This window comes from Trachemys scripta, chromosome 4 (genome assembly GCF_013100865.1).
Source record: "Trachemys scripta elegans isolate TJP31775 chromosome 4, CAS_Tse_1.0, whole genome shotgun sequence".
In the NCBI taxonomy this organism is placed as follows: Eukaryota; Metazoa; Chordata; order Testudines; family Emydidae; genus Trachemys; species Trachemys scripta.
This window is the reverse complement of record NC_048301.1, coordinates 134925561-134938463: the sequence shown is the minus strand read 5'-3', so window position 1 is coordinate 134938463 and position 12903 is coordinate 134925561. Positions and strand designations below refer to the sequence as shown.

The 12903-nt window shown below is 48.0% G+C and overlaps 2 non-coding genes across 2 annotated transcripts; one reads left to right on the top strand and one right to left on the bottom strand.

The window, feature by feature from the left end:
- Positions 1–7370: 7370 nt before the first annotated feature.
- On the bottom strand, positions 7371–7453 carry TRNAL-UAA. Its single transcript has one exon. It is a non-coding gene; the product is annotated as a tRNA-Leu (tRNA).
- A 4325-nt stretch (positions 7454–11778) lies between these two features.
- Positions 11779–11861, top strand: TRNAL-UAA. The gene has a single exon. It is a non-coding gene; the product is annotated as a tRNA-Leu (tRNA).
- Positions 11862–12903: the final 1042 nt, after the last annotated feature.

The following is a 12903-nucleotide window of genomic DNA, read 5'->3' as shown; positions in this document are numbered from 1 at the left end:
ACCTGTTCCTCAACCGGCATGGGGAAGTGTCCTTATACTGGAGGGTTGGGGCAAGCTGCTCACAAAGCTCCAGCAAAGTAGCTTTCTTCATGCCAAAGTTCTGGCCCACTGCTGGTCACCCCAGGTCTGCATGATGATGTAATCCCACCAGTTTGGGCTTGTGGCCCTGCTCCAGGTCTACATGGGGGCATCAGCAGCTGTCACAAGCAGCATCAGCCAATTTGAATTTGCCATTTCTGTGTCCTTCTGTTCCATCATAAGCTCTGTCAGGTGCCTTCGGTGGGTCAGAAAAAGCCGCCAAAATGTCCACCAGCATCTCAAGGAAGCTCTGTCCATCTCCTGATAGGAATGACAGCGCAAGAGAAATTCTTCAATAGGTGTCTTCTCCATGTTGCTGGCTTGGGTTGCTGGGACCGCAGAGTCCAAAAGGACAGTTCAGCAGGATGTGTCGGCAGGCAGTTTGAACTTCCTGCAATGCGCAGAGAGGACAGTCAAGTTTTCCCACATTGCACCATAGTCAAAGGGCCAGAGCGGCCACATTTGGGGAAGGTGCTAGTGAAGTCTGGGGTATGGTTGGTTTGACTCAGGTTTGCATGTTGCAGCGTGCACACCAGAGCCCTAGGTGTGAACCAAGGTTAGAAAATCCTTAACTGAATGCTGACAACCAGTGTAGATGCTCAAGGCCTGGGTCCCCAACCCAGGGTCTGTTGACTCAGTCATAGAATATCAGGGTTGGAAGGGACCTCAAGAGGTCATCTAGTCCAACCCCCTGCTCAAAGCAGGACCAATTCCCAACTAAATCATCCCAGCCAGGGCTTTATCAAGCCGGGCCTTAAAAACCTCCAAGGAAGGAGACTCCACCACCTCCCTAGGTAATGCATTCCAGTGCTTCACCACCCTCCTAGTGAAATAGTGTTTCCTAATATCCAACCTGGACCTCCCCCACTGCAACTTGAGACCATTGCTCCTTGTTCTGTCATCTGCCACCACTGAGAACAGCCGAGCTCCATCCTATTTGGAACCACCCTTCAGGTAGTTGAAAGCTGCTATCAAATCCCCCCTCATTCTTCTCTTCTGGAGACTAAACAATCCCAGTTCCCTCAGCCTCTCCTCATAAGTCATGTGCTCCAGACCCCTAATCATTTTTGTTGCCCTCCGTTGGACTCTTTCCAATTTTTCCACATCCTTCTTGTAGCTTTCTATCCCCCTTACAGTCCATTCATCCAGCCCATACTACTTTAACTTGCTGGCAAGAATACCGTGGCAGACCATATCAAAAGCTTCTCTAAAGTCAAGGAATAACACGTCCACTGATTTCCCCTCATCCACAGAGCCAGTTATCTCATCATAGAAGGCAATTAGGTTAGTTAGGCACGACTTCCCCTTTGTGAATCCATGCTGACTGTTCCTGATCACTTTCCTCTCCTCTAAGTGTTTCATAATTGATTCCTTGAGGACCTGCTCCATGATTTTTCCAGGGACTGAGGGGAGGCTGACTGGCCTGTAGTTCCCCGGATCCTCCTCCTTCCCTTTTTTAAAGATGGGCACTACATTAGCCTTTTTCCAGTCATCTGGGACCTCCCCCGATCGCCATGAGTTTTGAAAAATAATGGCTAATGGCTCTGCAATCTCACCCGCCAACTCCTTTAGCACCCTTGGATGCAGCGCATCTGGCCCCATGGATTTGTGCACGTCCAGTTTTTCTAAATAGTCCCGAACCACTTCTTTCTCCCCATATTGTGCTGCCCAGTGCAGCAGTCTGGGAGCTGACCTTGTTCGTGAAGACAGAGGCAAAAAAAAAAAAATCATTGAGTACATTAGCTTTTTCCACATCCTCGGTCACTAGGTTGCCTCCCTCATTCAGTAAGGGGCCCACACTTTCCTTGATTTTCTTCTTGTTGCTAACATACCTGAAGAAACCCTTCTTGTTACTCTTAACATCTCTTGCTAGCTGCAACTCCAAGTGTGATTTGGCCTTCCTGATTTCACTCCTGCATGCCTGAGCAATATTTTTATACTCCTCCCTGGTCACTTGTCCAATCTTCCACTTCTTGTAAGCTTCTTTTTTGCGTTTAAGATCAGCAAGGATTTCACTGTTTAGCCAAGCTGGTCGCCTGCCATATTTACTATTCTTTCTACACATCGGGATGGTTTGTTCCTGCAACCGCAATAAGGATTCTTTAAAATACAACCAGCTCTCCTGGACCCCTTTGCCCTTCATGTTATTCTCCCAGGGGATCCTGCCCATCTGTTCCCTGAGGGAGTCAAAGTCTGCTTTTCTGAAGTCCAGGGTCCGTATTCTGCTGCTCTCCTTTCTTCCTTGAGTCAGGATCCTGAACTCGACCATCTCATGGTCACTGCCTCCCAGGTTCCCATCCACTTTTGCTTCCCCTACTAATTCTTCCTTGTTTGTGAGCAGCAGGTCAAGAAAAGCTCTGCCCCTAGTTGGTTCCTCCAGCACTTGCACCAGGAAATTGTCCCCTACACTTTCCAAAAACTTCCTGGATTGTCTGTGCACCGCTGTATTGCTCTCCCAGCAGATATCAGGGTGATTAAAGTCTCCCATGAGAACCAGGGCCTGCGATCTAGCAACTTCTGCTAGTTGCCAGAAGAAAGCCTCGTCCACCTCATCCCCCTGGTCTGGTGGTCTATAGCAGACTCCAACCACAACATCACCCTTGTTGCTCACACTTCTCAACTTTATCCAGAGACTCTCAGATTTTTCTGCAGTTTCATACCGGAGCTCCGAGCAGTCATACTCCTCTCTTACATACAACACAACTCCCCCACCTTTTCTGCCCTGCCTGTCCTTCCTGAACAGTTTATATCCATCCATGACAGTACTCCAGTCATGTGAGTTATCCCACCAAGTCTCTGTTATTCCAATCGCATCATAGTTCCCTGACTGTGCCAGGACTTCCAGTTCTCCCTGCTTGTTTCCCAGGCTTCTTGCATTTGTGTATAGGCACTTAAGATAACTCATCGATCGTCCCTCTTTCTCAGCATGAGCCAGGAGTCCTCCCCTCTTGCGCTCTCCTGCTTGTGCTTCCTCCCAGGATCCCATTTCCCCACTTACCTCAGGGCTTTGGTCTCCTTCCCCCGGTGAACCTAGTTTAAAGCCCTCCTCACTAGGTTAGCCAGCCTGCTGGCGAAGATGCTCTTCCCTCTCTTCGTTAGGTGGAGCCCGTCTCTGCCTAGCACTCCTCCTTCTTGGAACACCATCCCATGGTCGAAGAATCCAAAGCCTTCTCTCCAACACCACCTGTGTAGCCATTCGTTGACTTCCACGATTCGACGGTCTCTACCCAGGCCTTTTCCTTGCACAGGGAGGATGGACGAGAACACCACTTGCGCCTCAAACTCCTTTATCCTTCTTCCCAGAGCCATGTAGTCTACAGTGATCTGCTCAAGGTCATTCTTGGCAGTATCATAGGTGCCCATGTGGAGAAGCAGGAAGGGGTAGCGATCTGAAGGCTTGATGAGTCTCGGCAGTCTCTCCGTCACATCGTGTATCCTAGCTCCTGGCAAGCAGCAGACCTCTCGGTTTTCCCGGTCGGGGCGGCAGATAGATGACTCAGTCCCCGCTAAGCCTTGGCTTTCACTGCAGTAGAGAGATACTTCTCGCAGTCCTGTTGTGCATTGGACTTCTAGAGCTAGGAGGGATGTGCAAAGGTTTTGGGTTCAAGATGCACTTAGTGCCTGCTCAGAATGGAGGGAGCAGATGTAGCACATGAGCTAAGGGAGTGCTCTCCTTAGGGAAAAAAAGTGGTGTCTACCCATCTGTGAGGGTGCAGGCTGCCCAGTAATTGCTACTAGTTTGATGACCACGAGGGACTAAACTGGCAACTTATAGAATCACAGAATATCAGGGCTGGAAGGGACCTCAGGAGGTTATCTAGTCCAACCCCCTGCTCAAAGCAGGACCAATCCCCAATTAAATCATCCCAGCCAGGGCTTTGTCAAGCCTGACCTTAAAAACCTCTAAGGAAGGAGATTCCCCACCTCCCTAGGCAACCCATTCCACCACCCTCCTAGTGAAAAAGTTTTTTCCTAATAGCCAACCTAAACCTTCCCCACTGCAACTTGAGACCATTACTCCTTGTTCGGTCATCTGCTACCACTGAGAACAGTCTAGATTCATCCTCTTTGGAACCCCCTTTCAGGTAGTTGAAAGCAGCTATCAAATCCCCCCTCATTCTTCTCTTTTGCAGACTAAATAATCCCAGTTCTCTCAGCCTCATGTGCTCCAGCTCCCTAATAATTTTTGTTCCCCTCCACTGAACTCTTTCCAATTTTTCCACATCCTTCTTGTAGTGTGGGGCCCAAAACTGGATACAGTACTCCAGATGAGGCCTCACCAATGTCTAATAGAGGGGAATGATCACATCCCTCAATCTGCTGCTAATGCTCCTATTTATACAGCTCAAAATGTTGTTAGCCTTCTTGGCAACAAGGGCACACTGTTGATTCATATCCAGCTTCTCATCCACTGTAACTCCTAGGTGCTTTTCTGCAGAACTGCTGCCTAGCCACTTGGTCCCTAGTCTGTAGAAGTGCATGGGATTCTTCGGTCCTAAGTGCAGGACTCTGCACTTGTTCTTGTTGAACCTCATCAGATTTATTTTGGCCCAATCCTCTAATTTGTATAGGTCCCACTGTATCCTATCCCTACCATCCAGTGTATCTACCAGTCTTCTCAGTTTAGTGTCATTTGTAAGCTTGCTGAGGGTGCAGTCCACACCATCCTCCAGATCATTAATGAAGATATTGAACAAAACCGGCCCCAGGACCGACCCTTGGGGCACTCCGCTTGAAACCGGCTGCCAACTAGACATGGAGCCATTGATCACTACCCGTTGAGCCCAATGATCTAGCCAGCTTTCTATCCACCTTATAGTCCATTCATCCAGCCCATGCTTCTTTAACTTGCTGGCAAGAATACTGTGGCAGACCATATCAAAATCTTTTCTAAAGCTTTTCTAAAGTCAAGGAATAATACGTCCACTGCTTTCCCCTTATCCACAGAGCCCGTTATCTCATCATAGAAGGCAATTAGGTTAGTCAGGCATGACTTGCCCTTGGTGAATCCATGCTGACTGTTCCTGACAGTCCTGCATCCATGGGTTCCTGATCACTTCTTCCCTTTTTTAAAGATGGGCACTACATTAGCCTTTTTCCAGTCATCCAGGACCTCCCCCAATCATCATGAGTTTTCAAAAATAATGGCCAATGGCTCTGCAATCACATCCGCCAACTCCTTTAGCGCCCTCGGATGCAGCGCATCTGGCCCCATGGACTTGCGCTCGTCCAACTTTTCTAAATAGTCCTGACCACTTCTTTCTACACAGAGGGAACGTCAGCTCCTCCCCATGCTGGGCTGCCCAGTGTAGTTGTCTGGGAGCTGACCTTGTTTGTGAAGACAGAAGCAAAAAAAGCATTGAGTACATTAGTTTTTTCCACATCCTCTGTCACTAGGTTGCCTCCCCCATTCAGTAAGGGGCCCACACTTTCCTTGACCTTCTTTTTGTTGCTAACATACCTGTAGAAACCCTCCTGCATACCTGAGCAATATTTTTATACTCCTCCCTGGTCATTTGTTTCCACTTCTTGTAAGCTTCTTTTTTAGTGTTTAAGATCAGCAAGCTTCCTGCGCTAAAATGATGGGTCCCTACAGCTTGAGCTAAAGAGCTAGCCTGAAGGAGGAAAAGGGGCAGGAATGGCCTGTAGAGTCCTGGCTAGGAGCAATAGACCAATGCACAGAGGACATCAGTTATAGCTTCTGCTAAGCAACAGCAGGTTCCATAGCATAGTGGTTATCACATTTGCTTTATAACCAGGAGAGCCTGGGTTCATGACTCAGTTTTAGTGACACTGTGTAATACCAAGTCCCATTCCAGAGCCTAGCAGCTGCACCACCACAATTGCCTAATCAGAGCCATCCCGCCACTGCTGGGGAAGGTTGCTGTGAACTCTGCCATCCCCAGAATGGACAACCAACTGTGACCGGACCTCGTCATCACCAATGAGGACTGGAAGAAGATCATCATGGTGAATGTCACAGTTCCCTTTGAAAACAGGATCTGCGATGCCTGATCTTGAAAGTTGGAGAAATATGCCTCTCTGGCCGACACCTGGAGAGCTAGGGTCTACGAGGTTCAAACTCACATGCTGATTGTGGGGGCGCATGGGATCCCAGTAACGAGTGAGTATTGTGAGAATGCACAATCAGTCAATCCTATGCTTGGCTGATGCAGCAACTCATGGTGTCGGATGCCATCAGGTGGTCAAGGGACATCTATCTAGAACACATCACTGGACATCGGCAATACCAGGAGAGATGAACTGGAGCCCCCATGAGAAGCAAAGTTGAGAAAGTATTGGACATACCTCCCTGATGGATTGTATTTTCTAAGGGATAGCTGCAGGAATCAATTAATTTAGAACAAGACTTAACTCAAGCCTACAACCTTTGAATTGCTGCGCTGCTCTAGAAGGCCAACATGCTATCCAGTCTGCCGCAGAGCCACCTAGAACATGCTGCTTTCACCCTTCACTTAGGGAAAATACACATACCCAGAAGTTAACTGAGTAATTCCAGGGTGTCTTTGACATCAGAGGGACTTAAGCTGTAGCGTGGCTGTCAGCATGGATAGGAGAGGGAAGATGGGATAGGATGGGTCCCTCACAGAGAGCATGGGAGTCGAGGAGCTGGGCTGTGAATGGGCTACAGGGGTTAGTGGTGTTAAATGTCCATGGTGGGGCAGGTGGAAGGGGCTGACAGGAGACAAGGTGGGATTTGCAGCGACTGGTTTCATCTTTCATCCAAGTTACTCAAATCTCAGCTTTTCCAGCCATCCCCTGGAATTCACTGCCAGGAACTAGTCTGAGGGAAAAGCTAGAGAAAAGCTAAGCCAGACCCAGTGAGTCAATAGGGGCTGAAGTTAATCACTTACCTCTGTGCTGTTCAGATGAAGACTGACAATGAGGCGGATCATTGGCTAATCCATTACATTAAGAACTGGGGAACAGGAAAATGGTTTCAATGACTCATTCCAAAGATTCGCCCAGGGTACTGGCAGGCACAGACAGTCCTGCATCCATGGGTAAATCTACGCTGCAATTAAAAACTCACAGCTGGCCTAAGGGGCTGTTTATTTGCATGTAGCTGTTCTGGCTCAGGCTACAGCCCAAACTCTGGGACCCTACCACCTTGCTGGGTCCTAGATCCTGGTCTCTAGCTCAAGCCTGAAGGGCTATACCTTGCCATTAAACAGCCCTCCCTTAGCCCCTGGTGCAGGACAGCTGTGGGTTTGCAGGGTATGGTCAAATAGAGGTGACACTGGGCTTTGAAAGGGAGAAAAGAACATTACTACCAGAAGTGGGGGTCGAACCCACGTGGACATATGTCTATTGGATCTTAAGTCCAACGCCTTAACCACTCGGCCATTCTGGTGAGTGCACAAGGAAGTCTGCATTGCACCATAGAGATTCTTACTAGAGCCTGACTCCACACCACATTTGAGGCATTGCCACTATCCAGAAGCCCTTGGGGTTAACCGGGTAATTACATGGCTTTTGAAGTACAAGGAACTCAAGCCCTAGCTTGTCTGTCAGCACAAACAGGACATGAAAGGTGTGAGGGGGTGGGTCCCTCACAAAGAGTGTGGGGGCCCAGGAGCTGGTCTAAAAATGGGCTACATTGAAGGTGAGTTGTATTAAAACACTGTGAGGCAGGTGGAGGGAGCTGATTGGTCCAAGCCTATAGGGGGTGTGGCTAATGTGCTATAAAGTAGGCAGCCGGTTTAAAACAAACAAAGGGACGTGCTTCACACAATGCACAGTCAGCCGGAGGAACTCATTGCCAGGGAATGTTGTGATGGCCAAAAGTATAACTGGGTTCAAAAAAGAATTAGATAAGTTCATGGAGTACAGGTCTGTCAATAGCTATTAGCCAGGATGGTCAGGGATGTGACCTCATGCTCTGCATGTCCCTAAGCTTCTGGCTGCCTAATGCTGGGACTGGATGACAGATCGCTTGATTATTTCCCTGTTCTGTTCATTCTCTTTGAAGCACCTGGCATTAGCCACTGTCCAGAAGACAGGCTACTGGGCTAGGCGAACCATTGGTCTGATCTGGTGTAGCCAGTCTGATGTTTTTAAAGTCTGCTCTATGGACCTAGCAGTCATTCCAGTCTGCTAGCTCAGCCTAGCCAATGGTACTTCCAGGCTGAAGTCTGGGTTATGTTCAGGTTTTGTACTGGCATAACTATTTCAATGAAATAATTACACCAGTACAACCCCTAGTCCCTCTAAGCCAGTCTCAATCAGGTGTGAAATTCATAGATTTTAAGACCGGACAGGGCCATTAAATCAACATTACTAGGTTGATATCCACAGGACAGAGAAACTGACTCACTCAGCCCTGTATTGAAGCCAATAACTTGTGTTTGACTAATGCTGATCTTAGAAGGGCATCAAGGTGGGATGGGAAGACATCAAGAGATATAGGAAGTACTGACCTGCAGGTCTCTCAGCTCCTCTCCCAAGGCTCATGCTACTGGCTCTGCCACTCATCATATTTCCCTCTGGGTAGGCCAACCTCTTCTGCAGTGGGGCCTATTCCTGATCCTGAGGGGACAGTGCTTTGCAGATTGTCTCTGCTCTAGTTACAGAGGGTCCCTGGTCAGGATCGGGAGTGGGTGAAAGCAGTACGGGGGGATGAGGAGAGTTCTGTCCTGGACCAATATTCACACCCACTTTTCCTCAGAGGGAGATGAAAGAACCACATGGAAATAGGAATTGCCATAGGTCAGAACAAGCATGGAGATGAGGGGCTGCCCAGCCTGGCCTAGAGCTGGAGGAAACCTAGGAAATAAATCTCACAAAAAGAAAAAAATCCTTGATTAAAAAAAAGAAAGGTATTTTGTTTCACTTAATATTTTTCAGAACATTTTTCATATTTCAACTCAAAATTTCATGTCAGTGGGATCCCCCAGACACTTTTTCTTATTTTTCATTCCCCTCCCTCAAAAAAAAGGGGATGTGGAGAGTTAAACCCTCTCATCCACACCCTCTTTTTCACATTTTTCTGGTGAAAACTTGTTGTTTTTTTAAAAGGGCGAAAGAGGGGAGTTTCCCCTCCATTTCCAAACAAAAAGTGTCCAACATTTTTGTTAAACATTCGCATTTCAAAAGTTCACAGGAAGAGGAAAAATGTTGATGACACAGTGTTGGCAGAAATGGGTTGAGTTGTGTATAATTTGAAAGCCCTTTCTCCCAATGGTACCAAAGATGACAAACCCAGAACAATTATAGAATCATAGAACTGGAAGGGACCTCGAGAGGTCATCTAGTCCAGTCCCCTGCACTCAAGGCAGGACTAAGTATTATCTAGACCAGGGGTGAGCAAACTACAGCCCGTGGGCCAGATCCGGCCCTCAGGGCTTTGGATTGGGCCTGCAGGATCGCCACCCCCATGGTGCCGCAGGCCCCGCACCGCTCCTGGAAGCGGCTGGCACCACGTCCCTGAGGCCTCTGCGCGGCCCTCCCCTGTGAGTTCCACACTCGAAGCTCCCATTGGCCGCGGTTTCCCGTTCCAGGCCAATGGGAGCTGCGGTGACTGGTGCTTGCATGCGAGGGAAGGGGACAGAGCCCTTCTCCCCCCTTTCCCCAGGGTCCACAAGGATGTGGTGCCGGCCACTTCCAGGAGTGGCACGGGGCCAGGGCAGGCAGGCAGGCAAGAGGCACTGGGCTGGAGCCTGCACCCCACACCCCTGCCCTGAGCTCCCAACCCCCTGCCCTGAGCCCCCTGCTGCACTCTGCACCCCTTCTGCACCCCAACCCCCTGTCATGATCCCCTTCATGCACCCCAAGCCCCTGCCCTGAGCCCCTGCCCCACTTTTGCACCCCAACCCCCTGCCCTGATCCCCCTCCTGCACCCCAAACCCCTGCTCTGAGTCCCCAACCCCCAGCCCCCTCCCACAATCCGCACCCCTCCCTGCACCCCAACCCCCTGCCTTGAGCCCCCTCATACACACCACCCCCCTCCCTGCACCCCAACCCCCTGCCCTGAGCCTCCTCCCGCACCCCTCTCTACACCCCTCCCTGCACCCCACCCCCCTGCCCTGAGCCCCCTCGTACACGCTGCACCCCCTTCCACACCCCACAGTCCCTCCTGCACCCCAACCCCCTGCCCCATTCATGGCCCTGCATGCAATTTCCCCACCCAGATGTGGCCCTCAGGACAAAAAGTTTCCCATCCCTGATCTAGGCCATCCCTGACAGGTTTGTCCAACCTGCTATTAAAAATTCCCAATGATGGAGATTCTACAACCTCCCTAGGCAATTTATTCCGGTGCTTAACCACTCTGACAGTTAGGAAGTTTTACCTAAACCGCCCTTGCTGTTTTTTAAGCCCATTGCTTCTTGTCCTATCCTCAGAGGTTAAGAAGAACAATTTTTCTCCCTCCTCCTTGTAACAACCTTTTATGTACTTGAAAACTGTTATCATATCCCTTCTCAGTCTTCTCTTCTCCAGACTAAACAAACCCAGTTTTTTCAATCTTCCCTCACAGATCATGTTTTCTTGACCTTTAATAATTTTTGTTGCTCCTCTCTGGATTTTCTCCAATTTGTCCACATCTTTCCTGAAGTGTGACACCCAGAACTGGACACAATACTCCAGTTGAAGCCTAATCAGCACGGAGTAGAGAGGAGGAATTACTTCTCGGGTCTTGTTTACAATACTCCTGCTAATACATCCCAGAATGATGTTTGCTTTTTTTGCAACAGTGTTACACTGTTGACTCATATTTAGCTTGTGATCCACTATGACCCCACATCCCTTTCCGCAGTACTCCTTCGTTATGTAGATATATATTTGAGAAAATGGTTAAAAATCATTTTTTAAAATTATACGTTAACATGGGCATGTCAACCATGCAGCCCTCACAAAGTTAAAGGACGGCCCTTGACTGACGCTACTGTATTATCAGTTAATGCTGACACCTAATTAATTTTTTTTATGTTACAGATGACTATAAATAGAAGGAAGGCTTCAAGTTGATTGCTGTCATTGGCAAAAAAGAAGTGGTTCAGTGGTATTGATTATCCATTTTGTTTATTATGTCAAAAGGGTTGTGATGTAAGCATCCAGCCAGAAATTACCAGAGTCCATCAGCAAGCAGTATGCACAGAGTTACATAACATAATTAATTACAATCCCAAAGTAATTTATTACATAAATCCTTGATTTTACTGTGGTCTTGATGATTTTTAGGCATCAGTGGGGAGACAAAGAGTATCACCTAGTAGCTGAATCTTTGGGGACTACCACCATGGAGGACCTAGTCAAACACAATGCTTGGTGGCACCTACCATGCTTCAAGAAGTTCACCCATAAACTGAATTTGGCAAGGTTGGAGAGGAAGCATCAAGCATCTAGGGAAAAGTTGAAGATGCTGGGACAAGTGCCAGCTGTGGCCAAGATTCACCTTATAGTAGGTTCCAAGGCAGGCGTTGCAGGAACACCTGCTTCTTTTGTAGCAAGCTGGAAGCCCGAAGGCAACTGTTAAGTACAGTTTCACTAGTGAGCCATGTGAGAAACTGTATGAAGCAACCACTCTTAGGAAATAAAAGGGAGAGATGAGGGAATCCTCAACCTCACAGCTTCCTCCCCCGCCACCCTGGAGCTGTTAAAAATCCATGGAAGCCAGTAGTAGGTAAAGCGATGCTCTGGGGATCAAAGCTCACTATAGCAAACAGCATTCTGGGCCGCTTACCAGAATGGCCGAGTGGTTAAGGCGTTGGACTTAAGATCCAATGGACATGTGTCTGCGTGGGTTCGAGCGCCACTTCTGGTAGAAAAGATTTTTTTGCCTCTCAAGCACCCAATATCTCCACCATTTAACACCATAAATAAAACCATTTTCCTTCCCACAGTTTTTCATTTAGTGGATAAAGATGAATCCTCTTGATTTTCAATCATCAATCAACCAACACAAAAGTAAATTCCCAATTTAGCCCCTTCCTAACTCATTTAGTCTGGCTCAGCTTTTACAGTAGCACTCATTGTAACATATCCTTCTGGCAGATGTTGGCAGCAGGAAAAGGGACGGGCTCAATTTTCTAGGGGTTCCTACCAAAAACTCCAGCAACATTGTCTCTACCTCCCCACCTAGAAATCTGGGAAACTATATATACCACCCTGGGAACACCCAATGGGCAACACTTCACCATGACGTTTGATAGGGCAACAAGCCTTGTGGATAGGGGGAAGTGGTAGACATGGTATATCTTGACTTTAGTAAGGCTTTTAATACTGTCTCGCATGACCTTATCATAAACAAATTAGGGAAATACAACCTAGATGGGGCTACTACAAGGTGGGTGCATAACTGGTTGGAAAATAGTTCCCAGAGAGTAGTTATCAATGGTTCAGAGTCATACTGGAAGGGCATAACGAGGGGGGTCCTGCAGGGATCGGTTCTGGGTCCGGTTCTGTTCAATATCTTCATAAATGATTTAGATAATGTCATAGAGAGTACACTTATAAAGTTTGTGGATGATACCAAGCTGGGAGGGGTTGCAAGTGCTTTGGAGGATAGGATTAAAATTCAAAATGATCCGGACAAACTGAGGAAATGGTCTGAAGTAAACAGGATGAAATTCAATAAGGACAAATGCAAAGTACTCCACTTAGGAGGGAACAATCAGTTGCACACATACAAAATGGGAAATGACTGCCTAGGAAGGAGTACTGCAGAAAGGGATCTGGAGTCTTAGTGGATCACAAGCTAAATATGAGTCAACAGTGTAACGTTGCAAAAAAAGCAAACATTCTGGAATGTATTAGCAGGAGTGTTGAAAGCAAGACACAAGAAGTAATTCTTCCGCTCTACTCCG